Source organism: Anopheles funestus, unplaced genomic scaffold (genome assembly GCF_943734845.2).
Source record: "Anopheles funestus unplaced genomic scaffold, idAnoFuneDA-416_04 scaffold_31_ctg1, whole genome shotgun sequence".
NCBI classification, from domain to species: Eukaryota; Metazoa; Arthropoda; class Insecta; order Diptera; family Culicidae; genus Anopheles; species Anopheles funestus.
In genome coordinates this window covers 123,485-146,043 of record NW_026045360.1, presented here as the reverse complement: position 1 = coordinate 146,043, position 22,559 = coordinate 123,485, and the positions used below count along the sequence as shown (strand labels likewise).

The window sequence follows — 22,559 nt, the reverse complement described above, 5'->3', positions numbered from 1 at the left end:
TTGGCTAAGGTGTCTTGGCTAAGGTGTCTTGGCTAAGGTGTCTTGGCTAATGTGTCTTGGCTAATGTGTCTTGGCTAAGGTGTCTTGGCTAAGGTGTCTTGGCTAAGGTGTCTTGGCTAATGTGTCTTGGCTAATGTGTCTTGGCTAATGTGTCTTGGCTAAGGTGTCTTGGCTAATGTGTCTTGGCTAAAGTGTCTTGGCTTAGGTGTCTTGGCTAATGTGTCTCGGCTAATGTGTCTTGGCTAAGGTGTCTTGGCTAATGTGTCTCGGCTAAGGTGTCTTGGCTAAAGTGTCTTGGCTAATGTGCCTTGGCTAATGTGTCTCGGCTAATGTGTCTTGGCTAAGGTGTCTTGGCTAAAGTGTCTTGGCTAATGTGTCTCGGCTAAGGTGTCTTGGCTAATGTGTCTTGGCTAATGTGTCTTGGCTAAGGTGTCTTGACTAAGGTGTCTTGGCTAATGTGTCTTGGCTAATGTGTCTTGGCTAATGTGTCTTGGCTAATGTGTCTTGGCTAAGGTGTCTTGGCTAAGGTGTCTTGGCTAAGGTGTCTTTTCTAAGGTGTCTTGGCTAAGGTGTCGTGGCTAAAGTGTCTTGGCTAATGTGTCTTGGCTAATGTGTCTTGGCTAAGGTGTCTTGACTAAGGTGTCTTGGCTAATGTGTCTTGGCTAATGTGTCTTGGCTAATGTGTCTTGGCTAATGTGTCTTGGCTAAGGTGTCTTGGCTAAGGTGTCTTGGCTAAGGTGTCTTTTCTAAGGTGTCTTGGCTAAGGTGTCGTGGCTAAAGTGTCTTGGCTAATGTGTCTTGGCTAAGGTGTCTTGGCTAATGTGTCTTGGCTAAGGTGTCTTGGCTAAGGTGTCTTGGCTTATGTATCTCGGCTAATGTGTCTTGGCTAAGGTGTCTTGGCTAAGGTGTCTTGGCTAAGGTGTCTTGGCTAAGGTGTCTTGGCTAAGGTGTCTTGGCTAATGTATCTTGGCTAAGGTGTCTTGGCTAATGTGTCTTGGCTAAGGTGTCTTGGCTAAGGTGTCTTGGCTAATGTGTCTCGGCTAATGTGTCTTGGCTAAGGTGTCTTGGCTAAGGTGTCTTGGCTAAGGTGTCTTGGCTAAGGTGTCTTGGCTAATGTGTCTTGGCTAAGGTGTCTTGGCTAATGTGTCTTGGCTAAGGTGTCTTGGCTAAGGTGTCTTGGCTAATGTGTCTGGGCTAAAGTGTCTTGGCTAAGGTGTCTTGGCTAAGGTGTCTTGGCTAATGTGTCTCGGCTAATGTGTCTTGGCTAATGTGTCTTGGCTAATGTGTCTTGGCTAAGGTGTCTTGGCTAAGGTGTCTTGGCTAATGTATCTTGGCTAAGGTGTCTTGGCTAATGTGTCTTGGCTAAGGTGTCTTGGCTAAGGTGTCTTGGCTAATGTGTCTCGGCTAATGTGTCTTGGCTAAGGTGTCTTGGCTAAGGTGTCTTGGCTAAGGTGTCTTGGCTAAGGTGTCTTTGCTAAGGTGTCTTGTCTAATGTGTCTCGGCTAAAGTGTCTTGGCTAATGTGTCTTGGCTAAGGTGTCTTGGCTAATGTGTCTTGGCTAAAGTGTCTTGGCTTAGGTGTCTTGGCTAATGTGTCTCGGCTAATGTGTCTTGGCTAAGGTGTCTTGGCTAATGTGTCTCGGCTAAGGTGTCTTGGCTAAAGTGTCTTGGCTAATGAGCCTTGGCTAATGTGTCTCGGCTAATGTGTCTTGGCTAAGGTGTCTTGGCTAATGTGTCTTGGCTAAGGTGTCTTGGCTAAGGTGTCTTGGCTAAGGTGTCTTGGCTAAAGTGTCTCGGCTAAGGTGTCTTGGCTAAGGTGTCTTGGCTAATGTGTCTTGGCTAATGTGTCTTGGCTAAGGTGTCTTGGCTAAGGTGTCTTGGCTAATGTGTCTCGGCTAATGTGTCTTGGCTAAGGTGTCTTGGCTAAGGTGTCTTGGCTAATGTGTCTTGGCTAATGTGTCTTGGCTAATGTGTCTTGGCTAAGGTGTCTTGGCTAAGGTGTCTTGGCTTAGGTGTCTTGGCTAAGGTGTCTTGGCTAATGTGTCTTGGCTAAAGTGTCTTGGCTAATGTGTCTCGGCTAAGGTGTCTTGGCTAATGTGTCTTGGCTAAAGTGTCTTGGCTAATGTGTCTCGGCTAAGGTGTCTTGGCTAATGTGTCTTGGCTAATGTGTCTTGGCTAAGGTGTCTTGACTAAGGTGTCTTGGCTAATGTGTCTTGGCTAATGTGTCTTGGCTAATGTGTCTTGGCTAATGTGTCTTGGCTAAGGTGTCTTGGCTAAGGTGTCTTGGCTAAGGTGTCTTTTCTAAGGTGTCTTGGCTAAGGTGTCGTGGCTAAAGTGTCTTGGCTAATGTGTCTTGGCTAATGTGTCTTGGCTAAGGTGTCTTGACTAAGGTGTCTTGGCTAATGTGTCTTGGCTAATGTGTCTTGGCTAATGTGTCTTGGCTAATGTGTCTTGGCTAAGGTGTCTTGGCTAAGGTGTCTTGGCTAAGGTGTCTTTTCTAAGGTGTCTTGGCTAAGGTGTCGTGGCTAAAGTGTCTTGGCTAATGTGTCTTGGCTAAGGTGTCTTGGCTAATGTGTCTTGGCTAAGGTGTCTTGGCTAAGGTGTCTTGGCTTATGTATCTCGGCTAATGTGTCTTGGCTAAGGTGTCTTGGCTAAGGTGTCTTGGCTAAGGTGTCTTGGCTAAGGTGTCTTGGCTAAGGTGTCTTGGCTAATGTATCTTGGCTAAGGTGTCTTGGCTAATGTGTCTTGGCTAAGGTGTCTTGGCTAAGGTGTCTTGGCTAATGTGTCTCGGCTAATGTGTCTTGGCTAAGGTGTCTTGGCTAAGGTGTCTTGGCTAAGGTGTCTTGGCTAAGGTGTCTTGGCTAATGTGTCTTGGCTAAGGTGTCTTGGCTAATGTGTCTTGGCTAAGGTGTCTTGGCTAAGGTGTCTTGGCTAATGTGTCTGGGCTAAAGTGTCTTGGCTAAGGTGTCTTGGCTAAGGTGTCTTGGCTAATGTGTCTCGGCTAATGTGTCTTGGCTAATGTGTCTTGGCTAATGTGTCTTGGCTAAGGTGTCTTGGCTAAGGTGTCTTGGCTAATGTATCTTGGCTAAGGTGTCTTGGCTAATGTGTCTTGGCTAAGGTGTCTTGGCTAAGGTGTCTTGGCTAATGTGTCTCGGCTTATGTGTCTTGGCTAAGGTGTCTTGGCTAAGGTGTCTTGGCTAAGGTGTCTTGGCTAAGGTGTCTTTGCTAAGGTGTCTTGTCTAATGTGTCTCGGCTAAAGTGTCTTGGCTTAGGTGTCTTGGCTAAGCTGTCTTGACTAAGGTGTCTTGGCTAAGGTGTCTTGGCTAAGGTGTCTTGGCTAATGTGTCTCGGCTAATGTGTCTTGGCTAAGGCGTCTTGGCTAAGGTGTCTTGGCTAAGGTGTCTTGGCTAATGTGCCTTGGCTAATGTGTCTCGGCTAATGTGTCTTGGCTAAGGTGTCTTGGCTAATGTGTCTTGGCTAAGGTGTCTTGGCTAAGGTGTCTCGGCTAAAGTGTCTTGGCTAGGGTGTCTTGGCTAATGTGTCTCGGCTAAGGTGTCTTGGCTTATGTGTCTTGGCTAATGTGTCTTGGCTAAGGTGTCTTGGCTAAGGTGTCTTGGCTAAGGTGTCTTGGCTAATGTGTCTTGGCTAATGTGTCTTGGCTAAGGTGTCTTGGCTAAGGTGTCTTGGCTAAGGTGTCTTGGCTAATGTGTCTTGGCTAATGTGTCTTGGCTAATGTGTCTTGGCTAAGGTGTCTTGGCTAATGTGTCTTGGCTAAAGTGTCTTGGCTTAGGTGTCTTGGCTAATGTGTCTCGGCTAATGTGTCTTGGCTAATGTGTCTTGGCTAATGTGTCTCGGCTAAGGTGTCTTGGCTAAAGTGTCTTGGCTAATGTGCCTTGGCTAATGTGTCTCGGCTAATGTGTCTTGGCTAAGGTGTCTTGGCTAATGTGTCTTGGCTAAGGTGTCTTGGCTAAGGTGTCTTGGCTAAGGTGTCTTGGCTAAAGTGTCTCGGCTAAGGTGTCTTGGCTAAGGTGTCTTGGCTAATGTGTCTTGGCTAATGTGTCTTGGCTAAGGTGTCTTGGCTAAGGTGTCTTGGCTAATGTGTCTCGGCTAATGTGTCTTGGCTAAGGTGTCTTGGCTAAGGTGTCTTGGCTAATGTGTCTTGGCTAATGTGTCTTGGCTAATGTGTCTCGGCTAAGGTATCTTGGCTAAGGTGTCTTGGCTAAGGTGTCTTGGCTAAGGTGTCTTGGCTAAGGTGTCTTGGCTAATGTGTCTTGGCTAAGGTGTCTTGGCTAATGTGTCTTGGCTAAGGTGTCTTGGCTAATGTGTCTCGGCAAAGGTGTCTTGGCTAAGGTGTCTTGGCTAATGTGTCTTGGCTAAGGTGTCTTGGCTAAGGTGTCTTGGCTAATGTGTCTTGGCTAAAGTGTCTTGGCTTAGGTGTCTTGGCTAATGTGTCTCGGCTAAGGTGTCTTGGCTAAGGTGTCTTGGCTAATGTGTCTTGGCTAAAGTGTCTTGGCTAAGGTGTCTTGGTTAATGTGTCTCGGCTAAAGTGTCTTGGCTAAGGTGTCTTGGCTAAGGTGTCTTGGCTTAGGTGTCTTGGCTAAGGTGTCTTGGCTAATGTGTCTTGGCTAAAGTGTCTTGGCTAATGTGTCTCGGCTAAGGTGTCTTGGCTAATGTGTTTTGGCTAATGTGTCTTGGCTAAGGTGTCTTGGCTAAGGTGTCTTGGCTAATGTGTCTTGGCTAATGTGTCTTGGCTAATGTGTCTTGGCTAATGTGTCTTGGCTAAGGTGTCTTGGCTAAGGTGTCTTGGCTAATGTGTCTTGGCTAAAGTGTCTTGGCTTAGGTGTCTTGGCTAATGTGTCTCGGCTAAGGTGTCTTGGCTAAGGTGTCTTGGCTAATGTGTCTTGGCTAAGGTGTCTTGGCTAATGTGTCTTGGCTAAGGTGTCTTGGCTAAGGTGTCTTGGCTAAGGTGTCTTGGCTAAGGTGTCTTGGCTAAGGTGTCTTGGCTAATGTGTCTCGGCTAATGTGTCTTGGCTAATGTGTCTTGGCTAATGTGTCTTGGCTAATGTGTCTTGGCTAAGGTGTCTTGGGTAAGGTGTCTTGGCTAAGGTGTCTTGGCTAAGGTGTCTTGGCTAAGGTGTCTTGGCTAATGTGTCTCGGCTAAAGTGTCTTGGCTAAGGTGTCTTGGCTAAGGTGTCTTGGCTAATGTGTCTTGGCTAAGGTGTCTTGGCTAATGTGTCTCGGCTAAGGTGTCTTGGCTAAGGTGTCTTGGCTAAGGTGTCTTGGCTAAGGTGTCTCGGCTAAAGTGTCTTGGCTAAGGTGTCTTGGCTAATGTGTCTTGGCTAAGGTGTCTTGGCTAAGGTGTCTTGGCTAAGGTATCTTGGCTAAGGTGTCTTGGCTAAGGTGTCTTGGCTAATGTGTCTTGGCTAATGTGTCTTGGCTAATGTGTCTTGGCTAAGGTGTCTTGGCTAAGGTGTCTTGGCTAAGGTGTCTTGGCTAATTTGTCTTGGCTAATGTGTCTTGGCTAATGTGTCTCGGCTAAGGTGTCTTGGCTAAGGTGTCTTGGCTAAGGTGTCTTGGCTAAGGTGTCTTGGCTAAGGTGTTTTGGCTAATGTGTTTCGGCTAAGGTGTCTTGGCTAAGGTGTCTTGGCTAAGGTGTCTTGGCTAAGGTGTCTTGGCTAAGGTGTCTTGGCTAAGGTGTCTTGGCTAGTGTGTCTCGGCTAAGGTGTTTCGGCTAAAGTGTCTTGGCTAATGTGTCTTGGCTAATGTGTCTCGGCTAAGGTGTCTTGGCTAATGTGTCTTGGCTAAGGTGTCTTGGCTAATGTGTCTTGGCTAATGTGTCTTGGCTAAGGTGTCTTGGCTAAGGTGTCTTGGCTAATGTGTCTCGGCTAAAGTGTCTTGGCTAAAGTGTCTTGGCTAAGGTGTCTTGGCTAATGTGTCTCGGCTAAAGTGTCTTGGCTAAGGTGTCTTGGCTAAGGTGTCTTGGCTAAGGTGTCTTGGCTAAGGTGTCTTGGCTAATGTGTCTTGGCTAATGTGTCTTGGCTAAGGTGTCTTGGCTAAGGTGTCTTGGCTAAGGTGTCTTGGCTAAGGTGTCTTGGCTAAGGTGTCTTGGCTAATGTGTCTTGGCTAATGTGTCTTGGCTAATGTGTCTTGGCTAAGGTGTCTTGGCTAAGGTGTCTTGGCTAATGTGTCTTGGCTAAAGTGTCTTGGCTAAGGTGTCTTGGCTAATGTGTCTTGGCTAAGGTGTCTTGGCTAAGGTGTCTTGGCTAATGTGTCTTGGCTAATGTGTCTTGGCTAATGTGTCTTGGCTAAGGTGTCTTGGCTTAGGTGTCTTGGCTAAGGTGTCTTGGCTAATGTGTCTCGGCTAAAGTGTCTTGGCTAAGGTGTCTTGGCTAAGGTGTCTTGGCTAAGGTGTCTTGGCTAATGTGTCTCGGCTAATGTGTCTTGGCTAAGGTGTCTTGGCTAAGGTGTCTTGGCTAAGGTGTCTTGGCTAATGTGTCTTGGCTAATGTGTCTTGGCTAATGTGTCTTGGCTAAGGTGTCTTGGCTTAGGTGTCTTGGCTAATGTGTCTTGGCTAAAGTGTCTTGGCTTAGGTGTCTTGGCTAATGTGTCTCGGCTAAGGTGTCTTGGCTAAGGTGTCTTGGCTAATGTGTTTTAGCTAAAGTGTCTTGGCTAAGGTGTCTTGGCTTATGTGTCTCAGCTAAAGTGTCTTGGCTAAGGTGTCTTGGCTAAGGTGTCTTGGCTAAGGTGCCTTGGTTAATGTGTCTCGGCTAAGGTGTCTTGGCTTATGTGTCTCAGCTAAAGTGTCTTGGCTAAGGTGTCTTGGCTTATGTGTCTCAGCTAAAGTGTCTTGGCTAAGGTGTCTTGGCTAATGTGTCTCGGCTAAGGTGTCTTGGCTAATGTGTCTTGGCTAAGGTGTCTTGGCTAAGGTGTCTTGGCTAAGGTGTCTTGGCTAATGTGTCTTGGCTAAGGTGTCTTGGCTAATGTGTCTCGGCTAAGGTGTCTTGGCTAAAGTGTCTTGGCTAATGTGTCTCGGCTAAGGTGTCTTGGCTAATGTGTCTTGGCTAAGGTGTCTTGGCTAAGGTGTCTTGGCTAAGGTGTCTTGGCTAATGTGTCTTGGCTAAGGTGTCTTGGCTAAGGTGTCTCGGCTAAGGTGTCTTGGCTAATGTGTCTTGGCTAAGGTGTCTCGGCTAAGGTGTCTTGGCTAATGTGTCTCGGCAAAGGTGTCTTGGCTAAGGTGTCTTGGCTAAGGTGTCTTGGCTAAGGTGTCTTGGCTAAGGTGTCTTGGCTAAGGTGTCTTGGCTTATGTGTCTTGGCTAATGTGTCTTGGCTAAGGTGTCTTGGCTAAGGTGTCTTGGCTAATGTGTCTCGGCTAAAGTGTCTTGGCTAGGGTGTCTTGGCTAATGTGTCTCGGCTAAAGTGTCTTGGCTAAGGTGTCTTGGCTAAGGTGTCTTGGCTAAGGTGTCTTGGCTAATGTGTCTTGGCTAAGGTGTCTTGGCTTATGTGTCTTGGCTAATGTGTCTTGGCTAAGGTGTCTTGGCTAAGGTGTCTTGGCTAATGTGTCTTTGCTAATGTGTCTCGGCTAATGTGTCTCGGCTAAAGTGTCTTGGCTAAGGTGTCTTGGCTAAGGTGTCTTGGCTAATGTGTCTCGGCTAAAGTGTCTTGGCTAAGGTGTCTTGGCTAAGGTGTCTTGGCTATGGTGTCTTGGCTAAAGTGTCTTGGCTTTAGTTTCTTGGCTAATGTGTCTCGGCTAAGGTGTCTTGGCTAAGGTGTCTTTGCTAAGGTGTCTTGGCTAAGGTGTCTTGGCTAAGGTGTCTTGGCTAATGTGTCTCGGCTAAAGTGTCTTGGCTAAGGTGTCTTGGCTAATGTGTCTCGGCTAAAGTGTCTTGGCTAAGGTGTCTTGGCTAAGGTGTCTTGGCTAAGGTGTCTTGGCTAAGGTGTCTTGGCTAAGGTGTCTTGGCTAATGTGTCTCGGCTAAAGTGTCTTGGCTAAGGTGTCTTGGCTAAGGTGTCTTGGCTAAGGTGTCTTGGCTAAGGTGTTTTGGCTAAGGTGTCTTGGCTAATGTGTCTCGGCTAAAGTGTCTTGGCTAATGTGTCTTGGCTTAGGTGTCTTGGCTAAGGTGTCTTGGCTAATGTTTCTTGGCTAAGGTGTCTTGGATAAGGTGTCTTGGCTAAGGTGTCTTGGCTAATGTGTCTTGGCTAATGTGTCTTGGCTAATGTGTCTTGGCTAATGTGTCTCGGCTAATGTGTCCTGGCTAAGGTGTCTTGGCTAAGGTGTCTCGGCTAAGGTGTCTTGGCTAAGGTGTCTTGGCTAATGTGTCTTGGCTAAGGTGTCTTGGCTAATGTGTCTTGGCTAAGGTGTCTTGGCTAATGTGTCTCGGCAAAGGTGTCTTGGCTAAGGTGTCTTGGCTAAGGTGTCTTGGCTAAGGTGTCTTGGCTAAGGTGTCTTGGCTAATGTGTCTTGGCTAAAGTGTCTTGGCTTAGGTGTCTTGGCTAATGTGTCTCGGCTAAGGTGTCTTGGCTAAGGTGTCTTGGCTAAGGTGTCTTGGCTAAGGTGTCTTGGCTAAGTTGTCTTGGCTAATGTGTCTCGGCTAAAGTGTCTTGGCTAAGGTGTCTTGGCTAAGGTGTCTTGGCTAAGGTGTCTTGGCTAATGTGTCTTGGCTAAAGTGTCTTGGCTAATGTGTCTCGGCTAATGTGTCTTGGCTAATGTGTCTTGGCTAATGTGTCTTGGCTAAGGTGTCTTGGCTAAGGTGTCTTGGCTTATGTGTCTTGGCTAAGGTGTCTTGGCTTATGTGTCTCGGCTAAGGTGTCTTGGCTAAGGTGTCTCGGCTAATGTGTCTCGGCTAAGGTGTCTTGGCTAAGGTGTCTTGGCTAAGGTGTCTCGGCTAAGGTGTCTTGGCTAATGTGTCTTGGCTAAGGTGTCTCGGCTAAGGTGTCTCGGCTAAGGTGTCTTGGCTAATGTGTCTCGGCAAAGGTGTCTTGGCTAAGGTGTCTTGGCTAAGGTGTCTTGGCTAAGGTGTCTTGGCAAAGGTGTCTTGGCTAAGGTGTCTTGGCTAAGGTGTCTTGGCTAAGGTGTCTTGGCTAAGGTGTCTTGGCTAATGTGTCTTGGCTAAGGTGTTTTGGCTAATGTGTCTCGGCTAAGGTGTCTCGGCTAAGGTGTCTTGGCTAATGTGTCTCGGCTAAGGTGTCTTGGCTTATGTGTCTTGGCTAATGTGTCTTGGCTAAGGTGTCTTGGCTAAGGTGTCTTGGCTAAGGTGTCTTGGCTAATGTGTCTTGGCTAATGTGTCTTGGCTAAGGTGTCTTGGCTAAGGTGTCTTGGCTAAGGTGTCTTGGCTAATGTGTCTTGGCTAATGTGTCTTGGCTAATGTGTCTTGGCTAAGGTGTCTTGGCTAATGTGTCTTGGCTAAAGTGTCTTGGCTTAGGTGTCTTGGCTAATGTGTCTCGGCTAATGTGTCTTGGCTAAGGTGTCTTGGCTAATGTGTCTCGGCTAAGGTGTCTTGGCTAAAGTGTCTTGGCTAATGTGCCTTGGCTAATGTGTCTCGGCTAATGTGTCTTGGCTAAGGTGTCTTGGCTAATGTGTCTTGGCTAAGGTGTCTTGGCTAAGGTGTCTTGGCTAAGGTGTCTTGGCTAAAGTGTCTCGGCTAAGGTGTCTTGGCTAAGGTGTCTTGGCTAATGTGTCTTGGCTAATGTGTCTTGGCTAAGGTGTCTTGGCTAAGGTGTCTTGGCTAATGTGTCTCGGCTAATGTGTCTTGGCTAAGGTGTCTTGGCTAAGGTGTCTTGGCTAATGTGTCTTGGCTAATGTGTCTTGGCTAATGTGTCTTGGCTAAGGTGTCTTGGCTAAGGTGTCTTGGCTTAGGTGTCTTGGCTAAGGTGTCTTGGCTAATGTGTCTTGGCTAAAGTGTCTTGGCTAATGTGTCTCGGCTAAGGTGTCTTGGCTAATGTGTCTTGGCTAAAGTGTCTTGGCTAATGTGTCTCGGCTAAGGTGTCTTGGCTAATGTGTCTTGGCTAATGTGTCTTGGCTAAGGTGTCTTGACTAAGGTGTCTTGGCTAATGTGTCTTGGCTAATGTGTCTTGGCTAATGTGTCTTGGCTAATGTGTCTTGGCTAAGGTGTCTTGGCTAAGGTGTCTTGGCTAAGGTGTCTTTTCTAAGGTGTCTTGGCTAATGTGTCTTGGCTAAGGTGTCTTGGCTAATGTGTCTTGGCTAATGTGTCTTGGCTAATGTGTCTTGGCTAATGTGTCTTAGCTAATGTGTCTTGGCTAATGTGTCTCGGCTAAGGTGTCTTGGCTAATGTGTCTTGGCTAAGGTGTCTTGGCTAATGTGTCTTGGCTAATGTGTCTTGGCTAATGTGTCTTGGCTAAGGTGTCTTGGCTAAGGTGTCTTGGCTTAGGTGTCTTGGCTAAGGTGTCTTGGCTAATGTGTCTTGGCTAAAGTGTCTTGGCTAATGTGTCTTGGCTAAAGTGTCTTGGCTAATGTGTCTCGGCTAAGGTGTCTTGGCTAAGGTGTCGTGGCTAAAGTGTCTTGGCTAATGTGTCTTGGCTAATGTGTCTTGGCTAAGGTGTCTTGACTAAGGTGTCTTGGCTTATGTGTCTTGGCTAATGTGTCTTGGCTAATGTGTCTTGGCTAATGTGTCTTGGCTAAGGTGTCTTGGCTAAGGTGTCTTGGCTAAGGTGTCTTTTCTAAGGTGTCTTGGCTAAGGTGTCGTGGCTAAAGTGTCTTGGCTAATGTGTCTTGGCTAAGGTGTCTTGGCTAATGTGTCTTGGCTAAGGTGTCTTGGCTAAGGTGTCTTGGCTTATGTATCTCGGCTAATGTGTCTTGGCTAAGGTGTCTTGGCTAAGGTGTCTTGGCTAAGGTGTCTTGGCTAATGTATCTTGGCTAAGGTGTCTTGGCTAATGTGTTTTGGCTAAGGTGTCTTGGCTAAGGTGTCTTGGCTAATGTGTCTCGGCTAATGTGTCTTGGCTAAGGTGTCTTGGCTAAGGTGTCTTGGCTAAGGTGTCTTGGCTAAGGTGTCTTGGCTAATGTATCTTGGCTAAGGTGTCTTGGCTAATGTGTCTTGGCTAAGGTGTCTTGGCTAAGGTGTCTTGGCTAATGTGTCTGGGCTAAAGTGTCTTGGCTAAGGTGTCTTGGCTAAGGTGTCTTGGCTAATGTGTCTCGGCTAATGTGTCTTGGCTAATGTGTCTTGGCTAATGTGTCTTGGCTAAGGTGTCTTGGCTAAGGTGTCTTGGCTAATGTATCTTGGCTAAGGTGTCTTGGCTAATGTGTCTTGGCTAAGGTGTCTTGGCTAAGGTGTCTTGGCTAATGTGTCTCGGCTAATGTGTCTTGGCTAAGGTGTCTTGGCTAAGGTGTCTTGGCTAAGGTGTCTTGGCTAAGGTGTCTTTGCTAAGGTGTCTTGTCTAATGTGTCTCGGCTAAAGTGTCTTGGCTTAGGTGTCTTGGCTAAGCTGTCTTGACTAAGGTGTCTTGGCTAAGGTGTCTTGGCTAAGGTGTCTTGGCTAATGTGTCTCGGCTAATGTGTCTTGGCTAAGGCGTCTTGGCTAAGGTGTCTTGGCTAAGGTGTCTTGGCTAAGGTGTCTTGGCTAATGTGTCTCGGCTAATGTGTCTTGGCTAAGGTGTCTTGGCTAATGTGTCTTTGCTAAGGTGTCTTGGCTAATGTGTCTCGGCTAAGGTATCTTGGCTTAGGTGTCTTGGCTAATGTGTCTTGGCTAATGTGTCTTGGCTAATGTGTCTCGGCTAAGGTGTCTTGGCTAAGGTGTCTCGGCTAATGTGTCTTGACTAATGTGTCTTGGCTAATGTATCTCAGCTAATTTTTCTTGGCTAAGGTGTCTTGGCTTAGAAGTCTTGGCTAAGGTGTCTCGGCTTATGTGTCTCGGCTAATGTGTCTTGGCTAAGGTGTCTCGGCTAATGTGTCTTGGCTAAGGTGTCTTGGCTAATGTGTCTTGGCTAATGTGTCTTGGCTGATGTGTCTTGGCTAAGGTGTCTTGGCTAAGGTGTCTTGGCTAAGGTGTCTTGGCTAATGTGTCTCGGCTAAGGTGTCTCGGCTAATGTTTCTTGGCTAAGGTGTCTTGGCTAAGGTGTCTTGGCTAATGTGTCTCGGCTAATGTGTCTTGGCTAATGTGTCTTGGCTAATGTGTCTTGGCTAAGGTGTCTTGGCTAATGTGTCTCGGCTAATGTGTCTTGGCTAAGGTGTCTTGGCTAAGGTGTCTTGGCTAATGTGTCTTGGCTAAAGTGTCTTGGCTAAGGTGTCTTGGCTAATGTGTCTCCGCTAATGTGTCTTGGCTAATGTGTCTTTGCTAAGGTGTCTCGGCTAATGTGTCTTGGCTAATGTGTCTTGGCTAAGGTGTCTTGGCTAAGGTGTCTTGGCTTAGGTGTCTTGGCTAATGTGTTTCGGCTAATGTGTCTTGGCTAAGGTGTCTTGGCTAATGCGTCTTGGCTAATGTGTCTTGGCTAAGGTGTCTTGGCTAAGGTGTCTTGGCTTATGTATCTCGGCTAATGTGTCTTGTCTAAGGTGTCTTGGCTAATGTGTCTCTGCTAAGGTGTCTCTGCTTATGTGTCTTGGCTAATGTGTCTTGGCTAATGTGTCTTGGCTAAGGTGTCTTGGCTAAGGTGTCTTGGCTAATGTGTCTTGGCTAATGTGTCTTGGCTAAGGTGTCTTGGCTAAGGTGTCGTGGCTAATGTGTCTTGGCTAATGTGTCTTGGCTAAGGTGTCTTGGCTAAGGTGTGTTGGTTAAGGTGTCTAGGCTAAGGTGTCTTTGCTAAGGTGTCTTGGCTAATGTGTCTTGGCTAAGGTGTCTTGGCTAAGGTGTCTCGGCTAAGGTGTCTTGGCTAAGGTGTCTTGGCTAATGTGTCTTGGCTAAGGTGTCTTGGCTAAGGTGTCTCGGCTAATGTGTCTTGGCTAATGTGTCTTGGCTAAAGTGTCTTGGCTAAGGTGTCTTGGCTAATGTGTCTCCGCTAATGTGTCTTGGCTAATGTGTCTTTGCTAAGGTGTCTCGGCTAATGTGTCTTGGCTAATGTGTCTTGGCTAAGGTGTCTTGGCTAAGGTGTCTTGGCTTAGGTGTCTTGGCTAATGTGTTTCGGCTAATGTGTCTTGGCTAATGTGTCTTGGCTAATGTGTCTTGGCTAAGGTGTCGTGGCTAATGTGTCTTGGCTAATGTGTCTTGGCTAAGGTGTCTTGGCTAAGGTGTGTTGGTTAAGGTGTCTAGGCTAAGGTGTCTTTGCTAAGGTGTCTTGGCTAATGTGTCTTGGCTAAGGTGTCTTGGCTAAGGTGTCTCGGCTAAGGTGTCTTGGCTAAGGTGTCTTGGCTAAGGTGTCTCTGCTTATGTGTCTTGGCTAAGGTGTCTTGGCTAAGGTGTCTTGGCTAATGTGTCTTGGCTAAAGTGTCTTGGCTAAGGTGTCTTGGCTAATGTGTCTCCGCTAATGTGTCTTGGCTAATGTGTCTTTGCTAAGGTGTCTCGGCTAATGTGTCTTGGCTAATGTGTCTTGGCTAAGGTGTCTTGGCTAAGGTGTCTTGGCTTAGGTGTCTTGGCTAATGTGTTTCGGCTAATGTGTCTTGGCTAAGGTGTCTTAACTAATGTGTCTTGGCTAAGGTGTCTTGGCTAATGTGTCTTGGCTAATGTATCTTGGCTAAGGTGTCTTGGCTAAGGTGTCTTGGCTAATGTGTCTCGGCTAAGGTGTATCGGCTAATGTGTCTCGGCTAATATGTCTTGGCTAAGGTGTCTTTGCTAAGGTGTCTTGGTCAAAGTGTCTCGGCTAATGTGTCTTGGCTAATGTGTCTCGGCTAATGTGTCTCGGCTAAGGTGTCTCGGCTAATGTGTCTCGGCTAATGAGTCTCGGCTAAGGTGTCTCGGCTAATGTGTCTTGGCTGATGTGTCTTGGCTAAGGTGTCTTGGCTCATGTGTCTTGGCTAATGTGTCTTGGCTAAGGTGTCTTGGCTAATGTGTCTTGGCTAAGGTGTCTTGGCTAAGGTGTCTCGGCTAAGGTGTCTTGGCTAAGGTGTCTTGGCTAAGGTGTCTCTGCTTATGTGTCTTGGCTAAGGTGTCTTGGCTAAGGTGTCTTGGCTAATGTGTCTTGGCTAAAGTGTCTTGGCTAAGGTGTCTTGGCTAATGTGTCTCCGCTAATGTGTCTTGGCTAATGTGTCTTTGCTAAGGTGTCTCGGCTAATGTGTCTTGGCTAATGTGTCTTGGCTAAGGTGTCTTGGCTAAGGTGTCTTGGCTTAGGTGTCTTGGCTAATGTGTTTCGGCTAATGTGTCTTGGCTAAGGTGTCTTGGCTAATGCGTCTTGGCTAATGTGTCTTGGCTAAGGTGTCTTGGCTAAGGTGTCTTGGCTTATGTATCTCGGCTAATGTGTCTTGTCTAAGGTGTCTTGGCTAATGTGTCTCTGCTAAGGTGTCTCTGCTTATGTGTCTTGGCTAATGTGTCTTGGCTAATGTGTCTTGGCTAATGTGTCTTGGCTAATGTGTCTTTACTAAGGTGTCTTGGCTAAGGTGTGTTGGTTAAGGTGTCTAGGCTAAGGTGTCTTTGCTAATGTGTCTTGGCTAATGTGTCTTGGCTAAGGTGTCTTGGCTAAGGTGTCTTGGCTAAAGTGTCTCGGCTAAGGTGTCTTGGCTTAGGTGTCTTGGCTAAGGTGTCTCGGCTAATGTGTCTTGGCTAATGTGTCTTGGCTAATGTGTCTCTGCTTATGTGTCTTGGCTAATGTGTCTTGGCTAATGTGTCTTGGCTAAGGTGTCTTGGCTAAGGTGTCGTGGCTAATGTGTCTTGGCTAATGTGTCTTGGCTAATGTGTCTTGGCTAAGGTGTCTTGGCTAAGGTATCGTGGCTAATGTGTATCGGCTAATGTGTCTTGGCTAAGGTGTCTTGGCTAAGGTGTCTTGGCTAAGGTGTCTTGGCTAATGTGTCTTGGCTAAGGTGTCTTGGCTAATGTGTCTCGGCTAATGTGTCTTGGCTAAGGTGTCTTGGCTAAGGTGTCTTGGCTAAGGTGTCTTGGCTAATGTGTCTCGGCTAATGTGTCTTGGCTAAGGTGTCTTGGCTAATGTGTCTTTGCTAAGGTGTCTTGGCTAAAGTGTCTCGGCTAAGGTGTCTTGGCTTAGGTGTCTTGGCTAATGTGTCTTGGCTAATGTGTCTCGGCTAATGTGTCTCGGCTAAGGTGTCTTGGCTAAGGTGTCTTTTCTAAGGTGTCTTGGCTAAGGTGTCGTGGCTAAAGTGTCTTGGCTAATGTGTCTTGGCTAAGGTGTCTTGGCTAATGTGTCTTGGCTAAGGTGTCTCGGTTAATGTGTCTTGGCTAAGGTGTCGTGGCTAAAGTGTCTTGGCTAAGGTGTCTTGGCTAATGTGTCTCGGCTAATGTGTCTTGGCTAAGGTGTCTTGGCTAATGTGTCTTGGCTAAGGTGTCTTGGCTAAGGTGTCTTGGCTTATGTATCTCGGCTAATGTGTCTTGTCTAAGGTGTCTTGGCTAATGTGTCTCTGCTAAGGTGTCTCTGCTTATGTGTCTTGGCTAAGGTGTCATGGCTAATGTGTCTGTGCTAAAGTGTCTTGGCTTAGGTGTTTTGGCTAAGGTGTCTTGGCTAAGGTGTCTTGGCTAAGGTGTCTTGGCTAAGGTGTCTTGGCTAATGTGTCTCGGCTAATGTGTCTTGGCTAAGGTGTCTTGGCTAAGGTGTCTTGGCTAAGGTGTCTTGGCTAATGTGTCTCGGCTAATGTGTCTTTTCTAAGGTGTCTTGGCTAAGGTGTCTCGGCTAAGGTGTCTTGGCTAAGGTGTCTTGGCTAATGCGTCTTTGCTAAGGTGTCTTGGCTAAAGTGTCTCGGCTAAGGTGTCTTGGCTTAGGTGTCTTGGCTAATGTGTCTTGGCTAATGTGTCTCGGCTAATGTGTCTCGGCTAAGGTGTCTTGGCTAAGGTGTCTCGGCTAATGTGTCTTGGCTAATGTGTCTTGGCTAATGTGTCTCGGCTAATGTGTCTTGGCTAATGTGTCTTGGCTAAGGTGTCTTGGCTAAGGTGTCTCGGCTAATGTGTCGCGGCTAATGTGTCTTGGCTAAGGTGTCTCGGCTAATGTATCTTGGCTAAGGTGTCTTGGCTAATGTGTCTTGGCTAATGTGTCTTGGCTAAGGTGTCTTGGCTAATGTGTCTCAGCTAATGTGTCTTGGCTAAGGTGTCTCGGCTAATGTGTCTTGGCTAAGGTGTCTTGGCTAAGGTGTCTTGGCTAATGTGTCTCGGCTAATGTGTCGTGGCTAATGTGTCTTGGCTAATGTGTCTTGGCAAAGGTGTCTTGGCTAAGGTGTCTTGGCTAAGGTGTCTTGGCTAATGTGTCTTGGCTAATGTATCTTGGCTAAGGTGTCTTGGCTAAGGTGTCTTGGCTAATGTGTCTCGGCTAAGGTGTATCGGCTAATGTGTCTCGGCTAATGTGTCTTGGCTAAGGTGTCTTTGCTAAGGTGTCTTGGTCAAAGTGTCTCGACTAAGGTGTCTTGGCTAATGTGTCTCGGCTAAGGTGTCTCGGCTAAGGTGTATCGGCTAATGTGTCTCGGCTAATGTGTCTTGGCTAAGGTGTCTTGGCTAATGTATCTTGGCTAATGTGTCTTGGCTAATGTGTCTCGGCTAATGTGTCTCGGCTAAGGTGTCTCGGCTAATGTGTCTCGGCTAATGAGTCTCGGCTAAGGTGTCTCGGCTAATGTGTCTTGGCTGATGTGTCTTGGCTAAGGTGTCTTGGCTCATGTGTCTTGGCTAATGTGTCTTGGCTAATGTGTCTTGGCTAAGGTGTCTTGGCTAATGTGTCTTGGCTAAGGTGTCTTGGCTAATGTGTCTCGGCTAATGTGTCTTGGCTAAGGTGTCTTGGCTAAGGTGTCTTGGCTAATGTGTCTTGGCTAATGTGTCTTGGCTAATGTGTCTTGGCTAATGTGTCTTGGCTAAGGTGTCTTGGCTAAGGTGTCTTGGCTAAGGTGTCTTGGCTTATGTGTCTTGGCTAAGGTGTCTTGGCTAATGTGTCTTGGCTAATGTGTCTTGGCTAAGGTGTCTTGGCTAAGGTGTCTTGGTTAATGTGTCTCGGCTAAGGTGTCTTGGCTAATGTGTCTTGGCTAAGGTGTCTTGGCTAATGTGTCTTGGCTAAGGTGTCTTGGCTAAGGTGTCTTGGCCAAGGTGTCTTGGCTTATGTGTCTCGGCTAAGGTGTCTTGGCTAATGTGTCTTGGCTAAGGTGTCTTGGCTAAGGTGTCTTGGCTAATGTGTCTTGGCTAAGGTGTCTTGGCTAAGGTGTCTTGGCTAAGGTGTCTTGGCTAATGTGTCTCGGCTATGGTGTCTTGGCTAAGGTGTCTTGGCTAAGGTGTCTTGGCTAAGGTGTCTTGGCTAATGTGTCTTGGCTAAGGTGTCTTGGCTAAGGTGTCTTGGCTAACGTGTCTTGGCTAAGGTGTCTTGGCTAAGGTGTCTTGGCTAAGGTGTCTTGGCTAAGGTGTCTTGGCTAATGTGTCTCGGCTAAGGTGTCTTGGCTAAGGTGTCTTGGCTAATGTGTCTTGGCTAAGGTGTCTTGGCTAATGTGTCTTGGCTAATGTGTCTTGGCTAAGGTGTCTTGGCTAAGGTGTCTTGGCTAAGGTGTCTTGGCTAAGGTGTCTTGGCTAATGTGTCTCGGCTAAGGTGTCTTGGCTAATGTGTCTTGGCTAAGGTGTCTTGGCTAATGTGTCTTGGCTAATGTGTCTTGGCTAAGGTGTCTTGGCTAAGGTGTCTTGGCAAAGGTGTCTTGGCTTATGTGTCTCGGCTAATGTGTCTTGGCTAAGGTGTCTTGGCTAATGTGTCTTGGCTAAGGTGTCTTGGCTAAGGTGTCTTGGCTAAGGTGTCTTGGCTAAGGTGTCTTGGCTAATGTGTCTCGGCTAAGGTGTCTTGGCTAATGTGTCTTGGCTAAGGTGTCTTGGCTAATGTGTCTTGGCTAATGTGTCTTGGCTAAGGTGTCTTGGCTAATGTGTCTCGGCTAATGTGTCTTGGCTAAGGTGTCTTGGCTAAGGTGTCTTGGCTAAGGTGTCTAGGCTAATGTGTCTTGGCTAATGTGTCTTGGTTAATGTGTCTTGGCTAAGGTGTCTTGGCTAAGGTGTCTCGGCTAATGTGTCTTGGCTAATGTGTCTTGGCTAAGGTGTCTTGGCTAATGTGTCTTGGCTAAGGTGTCTTGGCTAATGTGTCTTGGCTAAGGTGTCTTGGCTAAGGTGTCTAGGCTAATGTGTCTTGGCTAAGGTGTCTTGGCTAAGGTGTCTTGGCTAAGGTGTCTTGGCTAATGTGTCTCGGCTTAGGTGTCTTGGCTAAAGTGTCTTGGCTAATGTGTCTCGGCTAAGGTGTCTTGGCTAAGGTGTCTTGGCTAAGGTGTCTTGGCTAAGGTGTCTTGGCTAATGTGTCTTGGCTTAGGTGTCTTGGCTAATGTGTCTTGGCTAAGGTGTCTTGGCTAATGTGTCTTGGCTAATGTGTCTTGGCTAAGGTGTCTTGGCTAAGGTGTCTTGGCTAAGGTGTCTTGGCTTATGTGTCTTGGCTAAGGTGTCTTGGCTAAGGTGTCTTGGCTAAGGTGTCTTGGCTAATGTGTCTTGGCTAATGTATCTTGGCTAAGGTGTCTTGGCTAAGGTGTCTTGGCTAATGTGTCTCGGCTAAGGTGTATCGGCTAATGTGTCTCGGCTAATGTGTCTTGGCTAAGGTGTCTTTGCTAAGGTGTCTTGGTCAAAGTGTCTCGGCTAAGGTGTCTTGGCTTCGGTGTCTTGGCTAATGTGTCTTGGCTAAGGTGTCTTGGCTAATGTGTCTTGGCTAAGGTGTCTTGGCTAAGGTGTCTTGGCTAATGTGTCTCGGCTAAGGTGTCTTGGCTAATGTGTCTTGGCTAAGGTGTCTTGGCTAATGTGTCTTGGCTAATGTGTCTTGGCTAAGGTGTCTTGGCTAATGTGTCTCGGCTAATGTGTCTTGGCTAAGGTGTCTTGGCTAAGGTGTCTTGGCTAAGGTGTCTAGGCTAATGTGTCTTGGCTAATGTGTCTTGGCTAATGTGTCTTGGCTAAGGTGTCTTGGCTAAGGTGTCTCGGCTAATGTGTCTTGGCTAATGCGTCTTGGCTAATGTGTCTTGGCTAAGGTGTCTTGGCTAAGGTGTCTTGGCTTATGTATCTCGGCTAATGTGTCTTGTCTAAGGTGTCTTGGCTAATGTGTCTCTGCTAAGGTGTCTCTGCTTATGTGTCTTGGCTAATGTGTCTTGGCTAATGTGTCTTGGCTAAGGTGTCTTGGCTAAGGTGTCTTGGCTAATGTGTCTTGGCTAATGTGTCTTGGCTAAGGTGTCTTGGCTAAGGTGTCGTGGCTAATGTGTCTTGGCTAATGTGTCTTGGCTAAGGTGTCTTGGCTAAGGTGTGTTGGTTAAGGTGTCTAGGCTAAGGTGTCTTTGCTAAGGTGTCTTGGCTAATGTGTCTTGGCTAAGGTGTCTTGGCTAAGGTGTCTCGGCTAAGGTGTCTTGGCTAAGGTGTCTTGGCTAATGTGTCTTGGCTAAGGTGTCTTGGCTAAGGTGTCTCGGCTAATGTGTCTTGGCTAAGGTGTCTTGGCTAATGTGTCTCCGCTAATGTGTCTTGGCTAATGTGTCTTTGCTAAGGTGTCTCGGCTAATGTGTCTTGGCTAATGTGTCTTGGCTAAGGTGTCTTGGCTAAGGTGTCTTGGCTTAGGTGTCTTGGCTAATGTGTTTCGGCTAATGTGTCTTGGCTAAGGTGTCTTGGCTAATGCGTCTTGGCTAATGTGTCTTGGCTAAGGTGTCTTGGCTAAGGTGTCTTGGCTTATGTATCTCGGCTAATGTGTCTTGTCTAAGGTGTCTTGGCTAATGTGTCTCTGCTAAGGTGTCTCTGCTTATGTGTCTTGGCTAATGTGTCTTGGCTAATGTGTCTTGGCTAATGTGTCTTGGCTAAGGTGTCTTGGCTAAGGTGTGTTGGTTAAGGTGTCTAGGCTAAGGTGTCTTTGCTAATGTGTCTTGGCTAATGTGTCTTGGCTAAGGTGTCTTGGCTAAGGTGTCTTGGCTAAAGTGTCTCGGCTAAGGTGTCTTGGCTTAGGTGTCTTGGCTAAGGTGTCTCGGCTAATGTGTCTTGGCTAATGTGTCTTGGCTAATGTGTCTTTGCTAAGGTGTCTTGGCTAAGGTGTCTTGGCTAATGTGTCTTGGCTAAGGTCTCTTGGCTAAGGTGTCATGGCTAATGTGTCTCTGCTAAAGTGTCTTGGCTTAGGTGTCTTGGCTAAGGTGTCTTGGCTAAGGTGTCTTGGCTAAGGTGTCTTTACTAAGGTGTCTTGGCTAATGTGTCTCGGCTAATGTGTCTCTGCTTATGTGTCTTGGCTAATGTGTCTTGGCTAATGTGTCTTGGCTAAGGTGTTTTGGCTAAGGTGTCGTGGCTAATGTGTCTTGGCTAATGTGTCTTGGCTAATGTGTCTTGGCTAAGGTGTCTTGGCTAAGGTATCGTGGCTAATGTGTATCGGCTAATGTGTCTTGGCTAAGGTGTCTTGGCTAAGGTGTCTTGGCTAAGGTGTCTTGGCTAATGTGTCTTGGCTAAGGTGTCTTGGCTAATGTGTCTCGGCTAATGTGTCTTGGCTAAGGTGTCTTGGCTAAGGTGTCTTGGCTAAGGTGTCTTGGCTAATGTGTCTCGGCTAATGTGTCTTGGCTAAGGTGTCTTGGCTAATGTGTCTTTGCTAAGGTGTCTTGGCTAAAGTGTCTCGGCTAAGGTGTCTTGGCTTAGGTGTCTTGGCTAATGTGTCTTGGCTAATGTGTCTCGGCTAATGTGTCTCGGCTAAGGTGTCTTGGCTAAGGTGTCTTTTCTAAGGTGTCTTGGCTAAGGTGTCGTGGCTAAAGTGCCTTGGCTAATGTGTCTTGGCTAAGGTGTCTTGGCTAATGTGTCTTGGCTAAGGTGTCTCGGTTAATGTGTCTTGGCTAAGGTGTCGTGGCTAAAGTGTCTTGGCTAAGGTGTCTTGGCTAATGTGTCTCGGCTAATGTGTCTTGGCTAAGGTGTCTTGGCTAATGTGTCTTGGCTAAGGTGTCTTGGCTAAGGTGTCTTGGCTTATGTATCTCGGCTAATGTGTCTTGTCTAAGGTGTCTTGGCTAATGTGTCTCTGCTAAGGTGTCTCTGCTTATGTGTCTTGGCTAAGGTGTCATGGCTAATGTGTCTCTGCTAAAGTGTCTTGGCTTAGGTGTTTTGGCTAAGGTGTCTTGGCTAAGGTGTCTTGGCTAAGGTGTCTTGGCTAAGGTGTCTTGGCTAATGTGTCTCGCCTAATGTGTCTTGGCTAAGGTGTCTTGGCTAAGGTGTCTTGGCTAAGGTGTCTTGGCTAATGTGTCTCGGCTAATGTGTCTTTTCTAAGGTGTCTTGGCTAAGGTGTCTCGGCTAAGGTGTCTTGGCTAAGGTGTCTTGGCTAATGCGTCTTTGCTAAGGTGTCTTGGCTAAAGTGTCTCGGCTAAGGTGTCTTGGCTTAGGTGTCTTGGCTAATGTGTCTTGGCTAATGTGTCTCGGCTAATGTGTCTCGGCTAAGGTGTCTTGGCTAAGGTGTCTCGGCTAATGTGTCTTGGCTAATGTGTCTTGGCTAATGTGTCTCGGCTAATGTGTCTTGGCTAATGTGTCTTGGCTAAGGTGTCTTGGCTAAGGTGTCTCGGCTAATGTGTCGCGGCTAATGTGTCTTGGCTAAGGTGTCTCGGCTAATGTGTCTTGGCAAAGGTGTCTTGGCTAATGTGTCTTGGCTAATGTGTCTTGGCTAAGGTGTCTTGGCTAATGTGTCTCAGCTAATGTGTCTTGGCTAAGGTGTCTCGGCTAATGTGTCTTGGCTAAGGTGTCTTGGCTAAGGTGTCTTGGCTAATGTGTCTCGGCTAATGTGTCTTGGCTAATGTGTCTTGGCTAATGTGTCTTGGCTAAGGTGTCTTGGCTAAGGTGTCTTGGCTAAGGTGTCTTGGCTAATGTGTCTTGGCTAATGTATCTTGGCTAAGGTGTCTTGGCTAAGGTGTCTTGGCTAATGTGTCTCGGCTAAGGTGTATCGGCTAATGTGTCTCGGCTAATGTGTCTTGGCTAAGGTGTCTTTGCTAAGGTGTCTTGGTCAAAGTGTCTCGGCTAAGGTGTCTTGGCTTCGGTGTCTTGGCTAATGTGTCTTGGCTAATGTGTCTCGGCTAATGTGTCTCGGCTAAGGTGTCTCGGCTAATGTGTCTCGGCTAATGAGTCTCGGCTAAGGTGTCTCGGCTAATGTGTCTTGGCTGATGTGTCTTGGCTAAGGTGTCTTGGCTCATGTGTCTTGGCTAATGTGTCTTGGCTAAGGTGTCTTGGCTTATGTGTCTTGGCTAAGGTGTCTTGGCTAATGTGTCTCGGCTAATGTGTCTTGGCTAAGGTGTCTTGGCTAAGGTGTCTTGGCTAATGTGTCTTGGCTAATGTGTCTTGGCTAATGTGTCTTGGCTAATGTGTCTTGGCTAAGGTGTCTTGGCTAAGGTGTCTTGGCTAAGGTGTCTTGGCTTATGTGTCTTGGCTAAGGTGTCTTGGCTAATGTGTCTTGGCTAATGTGTCTTGGCTAAGGTGTCTTGGCTAAGGTGTCTTGGCTAAGGTGTCTTGGCTAAGGTGTCTTGGTTAATGTGTCTCGGCTAAGGTGTCTTGGC

General features: G+C 47.2%; 2 long non-coding RNA genes across 2 annotated transcripts; both read left to right on the top strand.

Moving 5' to 3' along the window:
• Positions 1–1,524: 1,524 nt before the first annotated feature.
• On the top strand, positions 1,525–20,962 carry LOC125774568 (uncharacterized). Its single transcript, XR_007421051.1, has 5 exons — positions 1,525–1,661; positions 3,398–3,551; positions 4,014–5,077; positions 8,746–10,761; positions 20,842–20,962. It is a non-coding gene; the product is annotated as an uncharacterized LOC125774568 (long non-coding RNA).
• Positions 16,682–20,110, top strand: LOC125774570 (uncharacterized). Its single transcript, XR_007421054.1, has 3 exons — positions 16,682–18,083; positions 19,246–19,315; positions 19,862–20,110. It is a non-coding gene; the product is annotated as an uncharacterized LOC125774570 (long non-coding RNA).
• Positions 20,963–22,559: the final 1,597 nt, after the last annotated feature.